General features: G+C 40.8%; 1 pseudogene across 1 annotated transcript in view; it reads right to left on the reverse strand.

Moving 5' to 3' along the window:
* Positions 1–291: 291 nt before the first annotated feature.
* Positions 292–16,593, reverse strand: part of LOC147734879 (brevican core protein-like) — a 155,407-nt pseudogene continuing 139,105 nt past the window's right edge. Inside the window, exons 5-7 of the transcript XR_015307511.1 lie at positions 15,762–15,876; positions 9,945–10,020; positions 292–461 (exon numbers count right to left, since the gene is read on the reverse strand). The product of XR_015307511.1 is annotated as a brevican core protein-like (transcript). The remainder of the gene's footprint in view (positions 462–9,944; positions 10,021–15,761; positions 15,877–16,593) is intronic.

Raw genomic sequence — 16,593 nt, forward strand, 5'->3', positions numbered from 1 at the left:
AATGCGTAAGCAGAGTTGATTAGTAGGGTAGGTGGAACAAGCAGAGAATGTGGTAGAGATATTATAACTAGTGGAAGTGAGGTGTCTAATGGTAGATAAAGAAGGCAGCAAGCATGATGTTTAATATTTTTTTAATCTATTATAATTCCAGAGAGAATATATATATTGACTATGATTACTCTGACTAAAGAAGCACACATCATTTAGAAGCCTTTGATTTGTTCATGGTTAAAGACAGATTAATAGACTAGAGAAACAACATTTGCTTAACAAGGTTTTCTTTGTGCTAAAGGTGAATCGAAAAGGTAACATGACATTTCTGAACACAGCAGACATTTCATTTACAGTTGCATGCATATTACAATAACAGATGTATTTCGAAGAGAATCTTGAGTGACTGTTACTTCTTTTTTTGATGTGGCCCATGGACATATCAGTAGTATCCTCCATTTCCGCATAGGCTATAACAAAAAAGAACACAGAAAGATGGTTGAATAATGTAGAAAGACAAACATGGGACCATATTTTTCAAGGTGTGGTAAAAATAAGACCTGTTACCCTCAACTAACATGACTCAGTTTAAAATGTACTTCATTTAAATAACTAATATTATTAAGATTATTATATATTCTTACCTTTTTGCAAAATGTTTTAAATGCATCGTGTCCCAAAGGTCAATATGAACAATGGACTACGTTCAGTAAATTATCTGAACCCTGTGAGATCCTTATGTAAACATCTGCAGAAGCAACAAGTTAGAAGCTAGGGAACATCAGCCTAAAGGAAATGTATTGCTCAAACTTTCGTCTGTTGCTTCCAATAAAAAGCCAAAACCCTGCATTGTACAATATGGCTGATAGGGATGAAATAAGGAGATAACGTTTATGAGATGCTCCCTGTATGTTTTTGAAGTGAATAACATTTCTGGCAAACTGGCTTTAGTGAATAGAGAATCCTCATCTATTTGCATATTTAAACTGTGATTATGAACTAGTGAGAGTTATTATACTTTGAGAAATTGGCTTCATGATTGTGTAAAACTCTACCATGCTTATATATGAAAAGTGAGCAACTTAGTCATATATTCAACTGACAGAACGGGGACTCGCCCCTCCCTACCTTCTTTGTCAGATATAAAAGATAATGCTGTAAAGAAGGTGTGATGCTCCACTCAAGTGATAGAGGCATTTTCTTACTTGATTTTTCTATGTTTAAATATTGCTATTTGAACCATCCCCAAAGCATATTATAAAGTGGAACAAACCTCTCATCCAAACAAACACAAAATTAGAGAGAAAAGATGAAATATGCAGACATGTGTTACATGCATTGTAATTAACCTTAGAACAGGGTGGTCCGTTTACTTGCAATGTTGAAATACTCACCATAGGCAGATGATTAGGGACCAAACTAATAATAAGTCCATATGGACTGTTAAATATATTGAGGCTACTCTCAAAGTTAGTTTAGCTTTTTTATTTGAATATTTCTTCAATTCTGCAAGATATTTCATAGGTGGCTCTGGGGGTGGAACCTTAAGAAATGAAATTATAGAAGAACTTTAGTTGTTAGGATTGTAAATATATATAATTTTTTACTGCTGTTATCACACACCAAGGGCCTTATTTATCATAGTATTGCATCATTTTTGCACTATGCAACTGGGTGCAAAAGCAATGCAACCTGTAAGAAGCAATTTATCAAGCCATGCGAGACCACCTTGAATGTCCCTGAGTGATTCGATAAATCCAGAGTAAGGCAATGCAGTACAAAACACTCTGTTGCATTACTCTCCCCCAGGGAGGTGTTCCATGGGTGGTGTGTGGAAGTTCCCACACACAATCCATGGATTTTGACACAATCCCAGATTTACCATAAGTGGTAGACCTGGGATTTTGCCAAAACTGCTATGACTCAACAGGTGAGGCGTAATGAGGAGAAACATGGAGGTCTCTTGCTAAATCCTTTTGTAGCTGCTGCCTGAACTTACCTTGCCTCGCCAGAACCAGTCCTTGGGGACTACAACTTTGCCCTTGTTGTCACGCACCTCCCGCAACCAAGCTAGTGCAGACGCGGGTGCCGGGGACTACGATTCCCAGCGTCCCACTGTCCGCGCCTGTCACAGGCCGGAAGAGGCTTGGCTAGGCCACCCCACCAACATCGACATCTGAACTCTACGTAAGCGTGTGTTACTGGACTTGGGTAGAAGGGGGTCCTTATGTCTGTTCAAGGGATTGTGTTTGATTACTAAATTGATCACTTCCATTCCTAATTGTTTAGAATCTATTCCTCCTGGGCATTAGTAAGGTCACGCGTAAAGGGAGGGCGGGAGTGGTAGGGACCTTCGATGCCTTTCTTACTCGGGCTGAATCCGTGATAATACACGAGATACAGCTAACCGAACGGAGTCTTTCATTGGACCCTTTATGTTTATAAACAGGGCAATTCCCTGTACTAGAGCCAACTGCTACCCCAATCCCATGTCCCCAACCATCATCAGTGACAGTAGGTAGACCACAGCTAGGGTCTCCTAATTTACCCCTTGTGGATAGCTTATCCTCTTCACCTTCAGCTACACCTACCAATATGCTTACTAGGCAGCAAAAATAAACACTTGCCCCACAAGGAAAAGCTCAAGTAAAGAAAAGGAATAGTGTGCAGTGCCTCCAAAACCAGCCTTCCGGTCTCAAAGCAGGCTAAGAACAAGAGCATGGAATTAAGGAGGGAAGGGATCCCAGCTCCAGCCGCCGAGGCTGACAACATCAAGGCGGGTGCAGCTAGTGTAGATACTGCCCAACCGGGGCTCCAACAATTAAACTCCGTTGAGGCTCAATCTTTCTTAAAAGGATGGAAGCTAAGTTGCTAGCCCTGATTTATCCCCTTCTGTCCAGATTAGCTGCAATAGACCAGAGATTAACCAAAATAGCGCAGCATATAACTAAAGTTCCACCCCCTCACTCTGGGAGCAGCCAGCCCGAAGTTATAGGTACCAGTCAGGCAGAAAACACATCTTGGTCACTTCAACACTTCGCGGCTTGACCCCTTCCTTCCATAGCGAGCCCCCCGAAACCCCCTGCATTACTTATACGACCGCATAACGGTCCATTGGCATGAAAGGAAGGGCCAAATGGCCCGGTAGGGAGACTACAGTGTCAGGGTGGATATATGTTGACAAATGTTTTTCTCCATCTTCCACCCTATACTATAATACTGGCCAACATCCCGAGACTTCAAGCCCGAGAAGAGGAACATTGGTCCTCACTTAAGAATAAGGCCCCTCACTTCTTGAATTCCAGGACTGGGCTTGGGAACCATCTAAGATGGTTAGAAGGGTCGCTTGGGTTGGTCAATCTGAAAAAGGCATGGTCGGGGACTGTGTAGTCTTGAGCTTCGGGTCTCTGAGCATGGTCCGGTGTATCTTAGAACATGCAGCCTCTTTTAAGGTATGTAAAGAGGCTATTAATGTCCTTCCACTGGGTCACTTCTACCAATTGAGCACAAACTTCAGAGGGGTAACACAGAGGATACCTGCGCATTCGCTAGGCCCCTATAATTGTGCAGTCCAGACTCCAACAGATATGAGGCACTTAGTTCGCTGGAGGAAAACGATTGACTGGGTCCCAAATTTGACTTCCCTAGTCCTGTGAATCCCGCCACCAGGGACACGGAAGACCATGTGTTTAAATTGAATATTTAGAGCCAAGGGGGTCCTCCTTCAGTAATAAACAATGTCTCAGAGGGTTTAAATACTCGGGAAGACAGATTTGGGGAAGATGATAGCTCTACTGAGACACACCCAAATGAAGTGAGCCTACTGGCGGGTGTAACTGATCCCTGTGTAGTGTCCTGTGACAATTGGTTACAACCATGCATTAAATCCAGCACTAGGTTTTAAATATTTGCTGTGGTTTCCTCGAATATTGCCGGGCGAAAGAATAAATTACTATCACTAGACTGGCTATCCTTTATCGAAACCAATGAAGTTCTGGTATTTCAAGAAACATGGTCAGTGGAACCCGAGTTTAGACAATGCTTCTTACATTTTTTTTAAAGCTGCTAGTGCTGGTCAAAGGGGGAAACCGATGGGGGGACTAACTATTTGGGTGAGACAGAATGATAGGTACAAAGTCCAGCAGCTGGACACCATTAGTAACAATATTTTATTAATGAAAATTAAAATTCCTGATGTTGAGGACCTCTTACTTTTAATGTCTATGCCAGAGGGATTCCTGGAGGGAAAGCCTCTGGCATTGTTTCCCTTCTTGATTCCTATCTCAATCAGTATAAAGGAGGGGGAAACATCCTAGTTGCTGGGGATTTCAAGTGTTCTTTTGAACCACTAGACACCAACAATGTAGACCTTGGCCTTGAGGAGGACCTTCAATGTGATATTCCACAACTAACATTACCCTCCATTAAAAAATGGACAGAAGCTGCTTTTCAGCTAAAAGTATTATGTCTGGAGCATGGGTTACGGGCTGTAAATGGATGGGCAAAATCTGATAAGCAGGGCTCTCCTACTTACAGCAACAGGTTGCGAAGTAGTCATATAGACGACATACTCAATAAGGAACATTGGTCCTTCCTCTCCTTCCCACTCTGCAACTCTGGGCAATAGGGTGCTTAATCTCCACAACGGCACCAACAGCGCTAGGATGCCTGGCTTCACCTTGGGGGTGCCCAGGAGTGGGCACTTCACAGGGAACGGCCAGGAAGGGTTCCACAGCGGTATGTATACAGCGCCTTGAGACCCCTTTAAGAGTGATTTGTGCGCTATATAAGCACTACATTGACTTTTTTTTTTACATGGTTGTTGTGGAAAGGGTGGAATCTTTTCTTCATAATGAGTGGCCTGAGCTTGTTTAATTGCAGCCTTATATTTTCCAATGGCTATCCTATATTCCTGCTTCTTAGCTACAGAGAAATCTTTCCTCCATATCCTCTCTAGACGTTTGCATTTTTGTTTTAGCGCCCGCAGCTCAGGAGAGGAGATTACTTTTTATTTAATATTCTTTATTTAATTATGTAAATTGTGCATTTAATGTTTTTTATGTCAATTTTATGGGCAGGTTGTGGGATTATAGGGGTAAAGGGTGATAAGTAATTTAATTTTAATTAACTAATAATTTGTTGTTAATTGTCATTTTATATTCATAAATTATTTGATAATTAATGATGTTAATTTTGAAATTAATTTTGTAGGTGTGGGTTGTGGGGCTTAGAGGGGTAAAGGATAGGTGGAAGTAAATAAAGTTTAATTTTTTAATAATTAGAGGCCAATTCATAGTTGTAAGGCCCCCAGATGGTGGTCGAGGGAGCACCTATGTTGCACCCCTGTTGAGCCATGTACCCGGTGGCAAGCAACATGAGGTGCCTGCCAAAGAGTGCAGGGATGAAGTACACCTCAGTTCTTTCCAATGACAGCATGCATTCCGATCAGAATGCATGCCCCCATCGTAAAGAATAGGTGTGGTTGCATCCTAATTTCAGGTTTGGGACCTCCAACAGGAAGTTGGTCGGTTCAAGTTCCAGATCGATTTACGGATGGACGTAGATCCGTCCGACATTGAAATCGGCCCCTAAGTTGTTAAATACTTTTCATTATTTAATTGACAATTAATAAATGTAATAGTGTCATTTAAAAAAAAAGTTTTTAGCTGTGGGTTGTGGGTTTTGTAGGGTTATGGGGTGGAAGTAAATACATTTTAAGTAATCAATAATTATTTTTTAAAATTAATAATAAATATTGATTCGATAATTATGTTAATTAAAAGAATTATCTGTTAAATTGTATGAGTGTGTTGTGTGTGTTGTGGGGGTGTATTGTTCAATGTACATCAATTACTGAAAGGACATAAATTATAATTAATTCATAATTATTATTTAATTAATGATAATTAGTCTGTTGATACATATTTATATTAATAGTGTAAAAACGCTTTTTTAAAGTTACGTTTTAGGTGAAGGTTGTGAGTGTTTGGGGGTTATAAGGTGGGAAGTAACTAAATGTATACAATAAATATTTGTGGAGTAACAAATAATTTCAAAATGAAAATAATTATTGGTATGAAAATTATTTATGTATTTTATTAATTATAATATTTGAAGGTATTTATGATATGTATTTAACATTGTAATATGCTTTTATTTTAAAAAATGGTATTAATAAATATATTTGTATTTTTAGCAACATATTTATATTTTTCTTAATTTACTTTGTTTTTAAATTAATATTACTTGTTCAAGATATTTTGCTTGATAGTTGTTGGATTTTATACTTGTTTGCCTACTGTTGTACTGACTGGAATGGGAATAGTAAATTTTTCCCCTGACTGGCTGAAATGAGTATATTAATATTACCTATTCACAATCAAACACTTTCACTACTGTTGTAATTACTGGAGATGGAGTGTTCAATAATAACCGGGCAGCAGCAAGAACTGTAAGCAGACAAATTGACAGCTTTGACAAGCACATGCCAAAATGTTGCCTGGTTCTTATTCCGAATAGCATATAGGAAATCCCCCTATATTGAAGATGTCTTGGCATCAAGACATCTAAATTGTTTACATTTCCGCCCTTTGCTGGCTGCTGCTTCACAGCCTCAAGTGCGCATGAGTCAACAAACGCACAGGCTGAGTGCACAAAAGTCCCCAGGAATCTTGTCAAGGACTGGGGCCGTGCCAGCTTTGAGCTCCTGAATAACTTGCCATATCTTGGCGAGGGTGAATGACACTGTGACATTAGTCAGCTCTTGTGGTAGCCCGGCAGAGTCATCTGCTTGGATATTTAAATCAGAAGACAACATAACTCGGTCGGCCACATCCAGGTCGACATATTTATTGTCTGTACTATAGAGGGATTGAAAATGGGTAACCCAGTGCTTAGGTAAGGTTTTAGTTTCAGGTCTAATCATAGTGGTTTTCTGTCACGACTAAGCACATGCCAAAATGTTGCCTGGTTCTTATTCCGAATAGCATATAAGACATCCCCCTATATTGAAGATGTCTTGGCATCTTTAAGGGGCCCTTTATATCTACCCTTTCTGCCTGAATTTGGATTGAGGGCCACTTTTAATACTTTCGAACTGAAGGGTTTATGCTTCTCTACACTCTTTATTAAACCAATAATGCTTGTGGGATTATGTCTCAATGTTGTTTTGGTAAAGCAGGTGTTCCTCAGTATCTCAAATCAATCATAATGGAATTGCAAAACATCAAGAATCTGATCCCCTTTTGATCTAACTAGGTGGGGCCTCAGCACAAGAGCCAAAGTGTTATAGAAATACGAAAGTGGCAGAAGATGGGTTGATTTTGGTTGGGGTAGGGCCCCGTTAGCCTAGGACAGCAACCCACCCACTTGTTGGGGACTCCAGAAATTCACTGCAACACAGTCCCCCTTAAACATTTTTGTGTGGCCCCACCCGCCCATTCCCTCCAACAGTTAAGATAAAATTAACAGGTCAATCAGGGCGTACTGAAAAAAATTAAGCTTGTTATTCAGACAATGAGCAATCTTATTTCTCATTTCAGTGGTTGTCTAACCAGTCCTCAAAGGTAACACAGGAACATTAGCCAAAACGACCACATAGGGACATGAAGCAGGCGGGAGATGTAATGTAGAGGGCCTGTCGCTAAAAGGTATTCCACCAGGCACCGACCCCCAATTGATGTTCACTGCCGAAGTGTATCGTCCCTTCTCTTGCCATCCTTGGGGACCTAAAGTCGATCGCTGGGACTAGGCCTTCTGATTGGGGAAGGATGGTCACCCAGACCAGAGGTAGAAAGAGTGCTAATGCTACTGGAAACTGCGTTAGTGGAATGGAGCGTAGCATTTTCAGACTTTCGCTGCTCCGAAGTGGCACCCACTCCTATCCCTTTGATGTAAAAATCTTTTGAGTCCACAAGGCACCTCAAGTTTAGCCCAATAGAAGGCAGTTGGGAGATAACCAGTTCAAGTTTACCTTTCAAAATAGCCTAAAATGTAATCTTCAGTGAGGTACTTAAATCCCCCACATCATTCAAACCATGTTTGGATGGAATCCAAGCACTAAGTCATAGTCTGTCTGGCTTGGTTTCCCTGTAGCATCAGCTGACCTCCTCCTATCTTTTATCGCTGGCCTGGAGCTTGGAAATCCACCAGGCGCCTGTATTAGCAGGATTGTGTTTGAGGGGAGTTCGGAGGACAAGTAGGGCCTCACAGGGCTACACTGGTCAGCTGACTCTGACAACTCGCTCCTAGTCAGTAGCTTAAGATTCTTTCTGCACAGTAGGGGACCATCCCCTGACAGAGAAAATATGAGCTCATACAGCTCTATCTTTTTTAGAGACTACCACTACCGCCCAGGCCAGAAAATCATTGATAGTAGAGACTTGGGTAAGCACCAGGGAAGGTAACAGTTTGGCTGGGGCAGCCTTTCTTATCCCCTTGAATCAAGCAATAACTTGTGGAGTAGCAAAATGTTCCCAAATGTTAGTTTAGTGAATCTAGAACAGCAAATTACCTGGCTTTGCCCGGAGCCCGGAAACAAACCAAGGGGTTGGCCTTGCCCGCCTCTTCAAGTCGATAACTGGCAGAAGATGATCTTGCCATTGGTCTGGGTGAGGCCCACGCTGCAGGAAGTAATCTGGGCTTTTGAAGCAGTACTGACTCCTTTTCCTGCCACACACTAGTGCCTTCTGGTGCGCCGGAATCTGCGGCGGGTAGCCTCCTTAGTGCTGCATAGGCATTGCGTGCCCTGCGGTTAATCGTCAATGCTTATCAAGTGCTGCAGGTTACTCCCCCTCTCAAACACAAGCACCTTCTGGTGGGCTGGTATCTGGATCAGAGAGTCCCTTTAGTGCTGCATAGGTGCCCTCTAATTCAAATACCTATATCTGACTCTTGGGAGCTCTTCTACAGCCTATGGTACTGCAGTCTGCATTATTAAAACTCTAACTGCAGCCTTTCAAAAAAGAGAGGACATGTGAATGCCACATTTGGAGGAGGATCTTTGTGCACTTTCTGTTTATTTACATCGCATGCCTGTGGTGGGTGCAGAATATGAAAACAGTAATTAGTAGGGCTAAGTGTGCAACATGAAAAATATATTCCAAGCCCATATGTCTAGCTTGTATTTTCAGTTACAAGCCAAACCTACTGACCTTGTCAAGTCTTGTCAGTGCTTGTTTTTAAGTAAGACATATTGCCATTGCCAATGGGTGTTTTTTTTTTTTAAATTAATTTTAAGCACTAATCCTTATTGCATCACTTTATGTCTTGGATGTACTGCAAAGTGTATTTTTCCAAAAAGTTCATTGTTGTTGATATCTAATCAAAAAAATAAAATAGGACAAACAAAAAGGGTAAAACTGAGACCTATGGCAAGACGAAAACTTGGAGTTTGGTGGATGGAATACTCTGTCACAAATATGACAGATATCCTGTCTTCAGTAATAGAAGTGCATTATATCCTAAGGCACTGTAATACGGCTGATAGGACATCCACTGTGATTGTAATGGAGTATCTAAGCCACACAACTCTAAATCAGGCATTATCATTTGAAGATGAAGTATAAGAACATCTGCGGCAGGCTCACTCAAACTGTTGGTGGTTTTGAAATGGCTTCCTCCTACACCATCACTTGATGGATCTGCACTATTTACATCACCACAAACTGATGTAACAAGCTTATCAGCGATGCTCCTAATGATTACAGAATCTAAACCTCTCTGGCAAAGGGTATACTCTAACCTATTTAAACCTCACATAATATCAAATAATAATCCCTAAAGGAAACATTATTCACAATAGATGATTTGTGTAATTTGAACTGTGCCATAAAAACACGATAAATAAAGAGATTACTATTGAAATGTAAAATGTTTCAATGTAATGAAAATCCTAATCATTATAAGATTGTGCATTTTTTTCCAGACAATTTTAGAAATTAGGAAAACCTTACCGATTGCCCAGATAATATTTGCAGACAAAAGGATATACATAAGGAGTCAGAGGGTAATCATTCCAGGTCACATGTCCTATTGGAAAGGAAAAATATATGTTATTGAAATTGCAACCAAAAGCATTAAAAGGTCTGCATGGATACTTGCATTCGTTTGCAGAATTATTCTGAACATGCTATATATTTTTGTGTAAACAAATGTACTATTTTTTTTAATGGCTTTACCTTTGTTTTGTGCTGGTATAGAAATTGTTGTTGTTCAATGTAGACACGAACAAGAGGTTGTGACTTTCATGTCTGCTTTTGTATAATGCTTGTGCGGATGGCTTATCATCATCGGGTTTGGGTAGGCATCTTTTAAAACATGGGTTGTGTATATATGTCGGAGATGGGTAAGGGGAGTTTGGCGGCAGCCGAGCCCCGTGAGGTCTGCTCCCTGGCAGTTTGGAAGGGGGAGAGGTGGCCGGCAGCAGCCATTTTTGTAAGGTTTTTGGGCTACGTTGGGAATAGCCCAAACGTAGCCCAACTCATTTTGATAGCCCAAAGGCTATTAGGGGTTATCCCTCCATCTCCCAGTCACCATTTTATGTTTTGGTGACCTGGGGCCAGATGTAGGTCACCAAATAATACTGACCGGTATTTGGTGATTGAGATGTAGGGGGCCAAAATTTTACAGAATCACTCACTGAATACCTGGAACAATACTACCTACTGGTCATCTCCCAGTCCAGGTTCCTGATCACCCACAGCACCGAGACAGCGCAGATCGCTACCACAGATGACATCAGAACCCGCAAGACTGTGGTCCTGATCCTCGTTGACCTCTCTGCTGCAATTGACACCATCTCCCATCACACCCTCATCAACAGGCTCTACAACATCGGCATACAGCAAAATGCCTAAAAGTGGAATGCCTATTTTGTTACAGGACACACTCAGAGCATCCGGCTGCCTCTCCTCACCTCCAAACATAAGTAAATGATATGCGGCATACCCCAAGGATCATCCCTCAACCCCTCCTTGTTCAACACCTATTTGACCCCCCTTGCAGATACCGTCAGATCCGATAAACTCAACATAATTTCCTTCACAGACAGCACTAAACTTATCCTCTCACTCACCAAAGACCCCTCCAACTTCTGCAACGCCGTGACCAATGTAGCCAGCTGGATCAGAGACACTGCCTTAAACTCCACTTCGTCAAGACAGAAGTACTGATATTCAGAAACAACACCTCCATGTGGGACTACAGCTGATGGCCAGCAGAACTTGGACCAACACACACCAACCAACCAGGTTCACAATCTAGGCATCATCCTTGATGGCAAATTGACGATGAAATGACGAGTCAACGCAGTCGCCTACTCATGCTTCCACATCCTTCCCATGCTCTACAGAATCTTCAGATGGATCTCAGTCAACACACGAGAGAACATCACTCAAGCCCTTATCACCTTGAATACTGCAATGCTCTCTATGCCGACATCTCCATCCAGCTCCTCACAAGACCCCAGACAATACAAAATACCACAGACAGACTTAAACTGGACCGCTCCAAATGGATGCACATCACCCCCCACCTCAGAAGCCACCACTGGCTCCCCTTTCAGAAGAGATGCCAGTTCAAGATCCTCACAGGCACTTGCCTACAAGGTTTTAAATGATCCAGGACAGTCTTATATCAACTATCGACTGAACTTCTATATACCTGGAAGGCACCTGAAATCCCCCTCACTTGCCCGTGCATACACATCCCACATCGGCAGAGCTAAAGCAGAGACCTCTCCTTCTCCTACATTGCTGCCCAGACCTGGAACAACCTGCCCTCTGAACAGCAGAAAGAAACTCAAGACCTGGCTTTTTGACTGAGACATCAGACCCACAGTGCCCAAATACACCAACAGTTCTGCGCTATACAAATGCTAATTGATTGATTGATGATTTCATGTGGTTAGTTGAGTGGACCGAAAAGCCAGCCTTTATTAGTGCCTTAAGACAAATGAAATGTGCGTGAGTGAAGAGCTATGCAGAGATCAGGGGCACTTTTGCCAAATTGTACTAAGAGAATTCGAGGGGAAGGTCACGCAGGGGGTGGTATCAAGACTGTTGCACCAGGTGCCACCAACACTAAAGCTCGCCCTAGGTGTGGCGATGAATTTAACCTAGTGTTAGTTGATGGAGCGAGGTGAAGAAACAACATTTTGTATACCCCTTGGGAAGTCATTTCCTCATAACTGTAACCTTTATTAATTGTGTGGTTTGGTATACTAATCAACGTAGTATAGAATGCACACATAAATACACGTGGGAATATTAATCTGCTTGCATGGAAAACTATAACTGACTAATTTAGTAATGCTGTCATGGTGTTTACTATTGCAAATCTTTAATTTAATCAAAAGCGGCATAAATGTGTTTCTGTTTATGTATGTCGTGGCAAAAATATGGAGATAGGTGAGTATATCCTGCATATGTGTTGCTTATTTGCTAGGTAACAACTAACAGGGAAAAACCTAGTATGGGGGAGGTAAACAGAAGGGTTATATTTCAATAATTAACATTTATTTGTGTTTGTTTTCAATTACTGTGACAGTGAAAGATACTGTGCATGTGGGCCTAGAGCCGAGTCTGAATGTGAGCTGCCTGTGCCTGAGCGAGAGCGGCTCAAGGACAGCTTGCCATGAAAGTCCAGATGACTGCCAACAAAATGGGAACATCTGAATTTCAAAACGTGGGAAAGGAATCTCATATAACAAGTTGAGGATGTGACTAGGCTGGACATTCTTTAAACAATTAACTCTTTAATTTCAGCTGATGCTACAGAAAATTAATATTAGAATGATAAGGTGATGCTCATCCACCCTCAAATTGTCCAATCAGGACTTGAGTTTGTACTGACAGTTACTTTTGTTGATAGATCAAGTTAGTGAAATAGGGTATAAAAAGCCGTGATTTTTCTTAAGAAAAAACTCTCTTTTCGATTTCCTCCTGAGATGCTGTCGGAATGCTGATTTTCCTGAGATGTAAGACTTTGAATACATTTTCTATTTTCTTTGAATGAGAAATGAGTTTTAGATGAGGTTGTTAGTTGGGGAGCTAGGAAAAAATGAACTTTGGGAACGATTTGTCCTGAAACCTAAATACTAATGACTATTTCTGAATCCTTGAAATAAATGAATATAACTGTTTGAGATAAAACCTTTACCCTTTTAAGGTTATTTTTTTAATAAAGAAATAAAGTGAATAAACTGTTAGACATGCGAAACTTTGCTTTCAATAAAAATTAGATAAATGGAGAATTAAGCATGGACCATAATGGTGGTGTGTCTGAATAAAATGTCTCATTAATAAAAACCATGGTAAAGTTCCTTTAAACTACAGGTGTATATTGTATAAATCTTTATTTATTTATTTATTATGAAAGTTTTATATAGCGCGAACAAGATCTTTGCAGATATCAGAGCGCTTTACAAAGCAGGGAATGAAACTTAGGTCATTAGGGAGTAAAGTAAAACAGGTACATCAATAAGGCAAATATTACAGATAGATGTGTGCATAGATAGTCAGGTAAGTCCATAATACAGGTAAAACACATAGTCGTAGGGATCATGCAGAATAATACAGATTGGTGCAGAGTCTTTACAGATAATGTTAATAGGTCAAGTGTATTTGGCCATGAGAATAGCTTTTACTTCTTTCTTAAACGTGTGAAGGAGGAGATGAGCCTGGTTTCAGGAGGGAGTGAGCTCCAGATCCTGGGTGCCATTCCTGAGAAGGAGCGTTTGCAGCTTACAAATGAACAAAGTATATGAGGTAGCAGACAGTGTATAATAGGGATAAAAGTGAGATGGGTGCAGCTTACAAACTATACAATATACAAATAGGAATGTACTACTATAGATATACTGGAATAAAATACCATATAGGTGCAAACATAAGGCTACAGTAGACACATATGACTCTAGTGAGCAACCGGTAAAATATGAGGTCGCGATCTGTGCACTACCGGTGGGGAAAAAGTGAAAATGGGTCCAGGTTACACAAAATGTATAAAATACCATGAGAAATATAATACTGCAATAAAAGGCAGACACTTAATCACGCGAAGAATTAGATACCATGAGAAATATAATACTGCAATAAAAGGCAGACACTTAATCACACGAAGATTTAGCTACTGAGCTATGTACAGTCTGTGGTGGGTGGGATTGGTATAAAAAGGCCAGTTCTTAGGTTATGTTCATATGGCCGCCCGAGTAGCACATGCAGAAACAAGCGTCCTTTGTAGTAGTCCTTTGTCTGTTGTTGAAGACTTTTAGAGAGTTAGGTTTCCCTTTCTACGTTAGGTTTCCCTTTCTACTCTAGGGCAGGTCGGGTTAGTCCATCATCTGTGTTAGTTGGTGGGGAGGAGAAGGTACAGCTCCAGTGTTGCAAGGAGGAGAGGAGCACGTCTTATCTCTATTTTGGTGACCCCTGAGCTCATTGGTATGTAGCCTCATGGTCATCCGGTGGGCAGTGGAGGCGATTTATGGCTCTTCTTAATGGCCCCGCCATTTTAGTTAGTGGAGAGTGCAGGGACCGCTTTGTCCACAGAAACAATTCTGCATGCCCGTACCAATGTGGTAGTACATTCAGAGCATTCACAGAAGTTATTTGCGTGCATAAAACTTCAGGAGCCTCATGAACATCGTGCTCGCCATGCTGCAACAGTGTTAATCAGGACAGGCGATTCACCAACTCGCCTGTGCAGACGCGGCATTTGGGAACTTAGACACTCCGGTATGATCTTGCAGCTCTCCTTTGAATCACGCCGATCCATGAAGTAGGATGAAAAGTGTTTGTGACCAACTGGCAGTGTTATGGGCCCCACTGATGAGTAATGTATGATTTGGTACTTCAGGAAAAGGTGATATGGTTTTAGAAAACATTTCGGGAGTAGCGCTGCATCAGATGAACAGGCCTTGCAGCAGTGAAAAACATGTCCTCCTTTATAAATTCAATGCACCTTGCCTTATGAGCCTTTAGCATCTACCTTAGGGGTGCCTTATAAGTATTAAAAAGAGAAGGTTTAGGCCTAGCAAAAGGTTTATTTTGCTAGGTCGATATGACAGTTTCATAACTTCACAACAGGCTGCAGTATTAAGGTGCTTTGTTAATGGCTGGCACAATACGTACTGCGGTCCACTAGTAGTATTTAGTTTACAGGCCCTGGTACATGTAGTACCATATACAAGTAAATTAAATGTACCAATTAGGTATCTGCCAATTGGACTAAGTTTTAAGTGGCACTGGTTAGGAGTGTTAAAGTGTACAGAGTTCTGAAAGCCCTAAAAAAGGGGCTCAGCAAAGGAAGGCAGTGAAGGCAAAAACTTTGGAGTGAGCCTTGAGAGAGGGCCAGGTCCAAGATAGCTAAATAAATACTTGATGTGATTATTTGTAGGCTGGTGTAAATGTTCTGATTTGAAGTTGACCACTATACTGATTAGGTATTTTGATGTCATGCAAGCAATATTGCAAATTAAATCAGATCAGCAGGTTATCATGAATCATTTGTTGTCTCTATTAATATTTCACTTAAAAAAACTTCTTGGATCATAAAACTTGATTTTTGAGAAGGCTATGGCAATAGATGAACTCAATTTACAGTTTTAAATTTCTTCATCAAAATCAGCCTGATGTCCCTTTATCTAACCCAAATTGTATTTAAACTTATAACACTAAATGGTTAGTTGATTTAATTATCTTTTAGAGCATTCAAATCTTAAATCCAGGCCTTGTCTACTTCTGAATTTGAAAATATAATAGGAACCTTCTTACCATCCTCTGTGTACCAGGAGCCGATGAAGTCTTCGTTGCCAAGATTGTCAGGTTGGCCTTTGCCAAATGGCAGCATTGTAATTTTAGATCCATCGGAATTCATATACTGTCCTTCCTTCATGGAACAAAAAAAAGTACAGTTGTAAATCAAATTATTGGAGCTAAAGACGTATAATAGTAAACTGCACAAGTTAACACTAGCTTGTTTGTAAGGTATTCAAGTAAACTCAACAAGTTGAGTAAGTACCTTAGACAGTGAAGTTTCAAATATACATATAAGCCTGTTTATGCCATAAATAAGTTTAATATGTTTAATTGCATTGTGTAAGCCTAGTTTTTAAGTTCACTATCTGCGTTAACAAAGCCTCTGGGCAAAGACCAAGGGCCTCATTTATTAGAAGTGATGCATCGCTGCGTGAAATGACCTACCTGTTTCTTCACTGGGAGGTGGATTGTCAGGCTAAGTCCACCATGGCGTTAATGCGTAAATATCGCTGGATTTCCAGAGATATTCACACATTTAGCCGCTATCGCTGGATATTTTATGGCATTAGAGATAAACGTTGCTAATAGCATGTTATCTCCGCGATAATATCTGGCGATCAAAAAAAAAACACACTAAGCGTGTTTTGCGATAATTATCGCAAGTTGTTGCTAATATCACCCTAAGTGCCAGAGAGATGGTGCTTGGTATGGAAAGGAGTCCTGCTGAGTTGAGCTCTGACAGAAATCTACCAGAATATTGAGATGTAAAAATGTGCGTGCCAAACTGTCCACTCCAGAATATCATAAAGGTCAGTAGAGGGTAACTATACTTAACAATATATATATG

This window comes from Lissotriton vulgaris, chromosome 1_2, assembly GCF_964263255.1.
Source record: "Lissotriton vulgaris chromosome 1_2, aLisVul1.2, whole genome shotgun sequence".
Classification (NCBI taxonomy): domain Eukaryota; kingdom Metazoa; phylum Chordata; class Amphibia; order Caudata; family Salamandridae; genus Lissotriton; species Lissotriton vulgaris.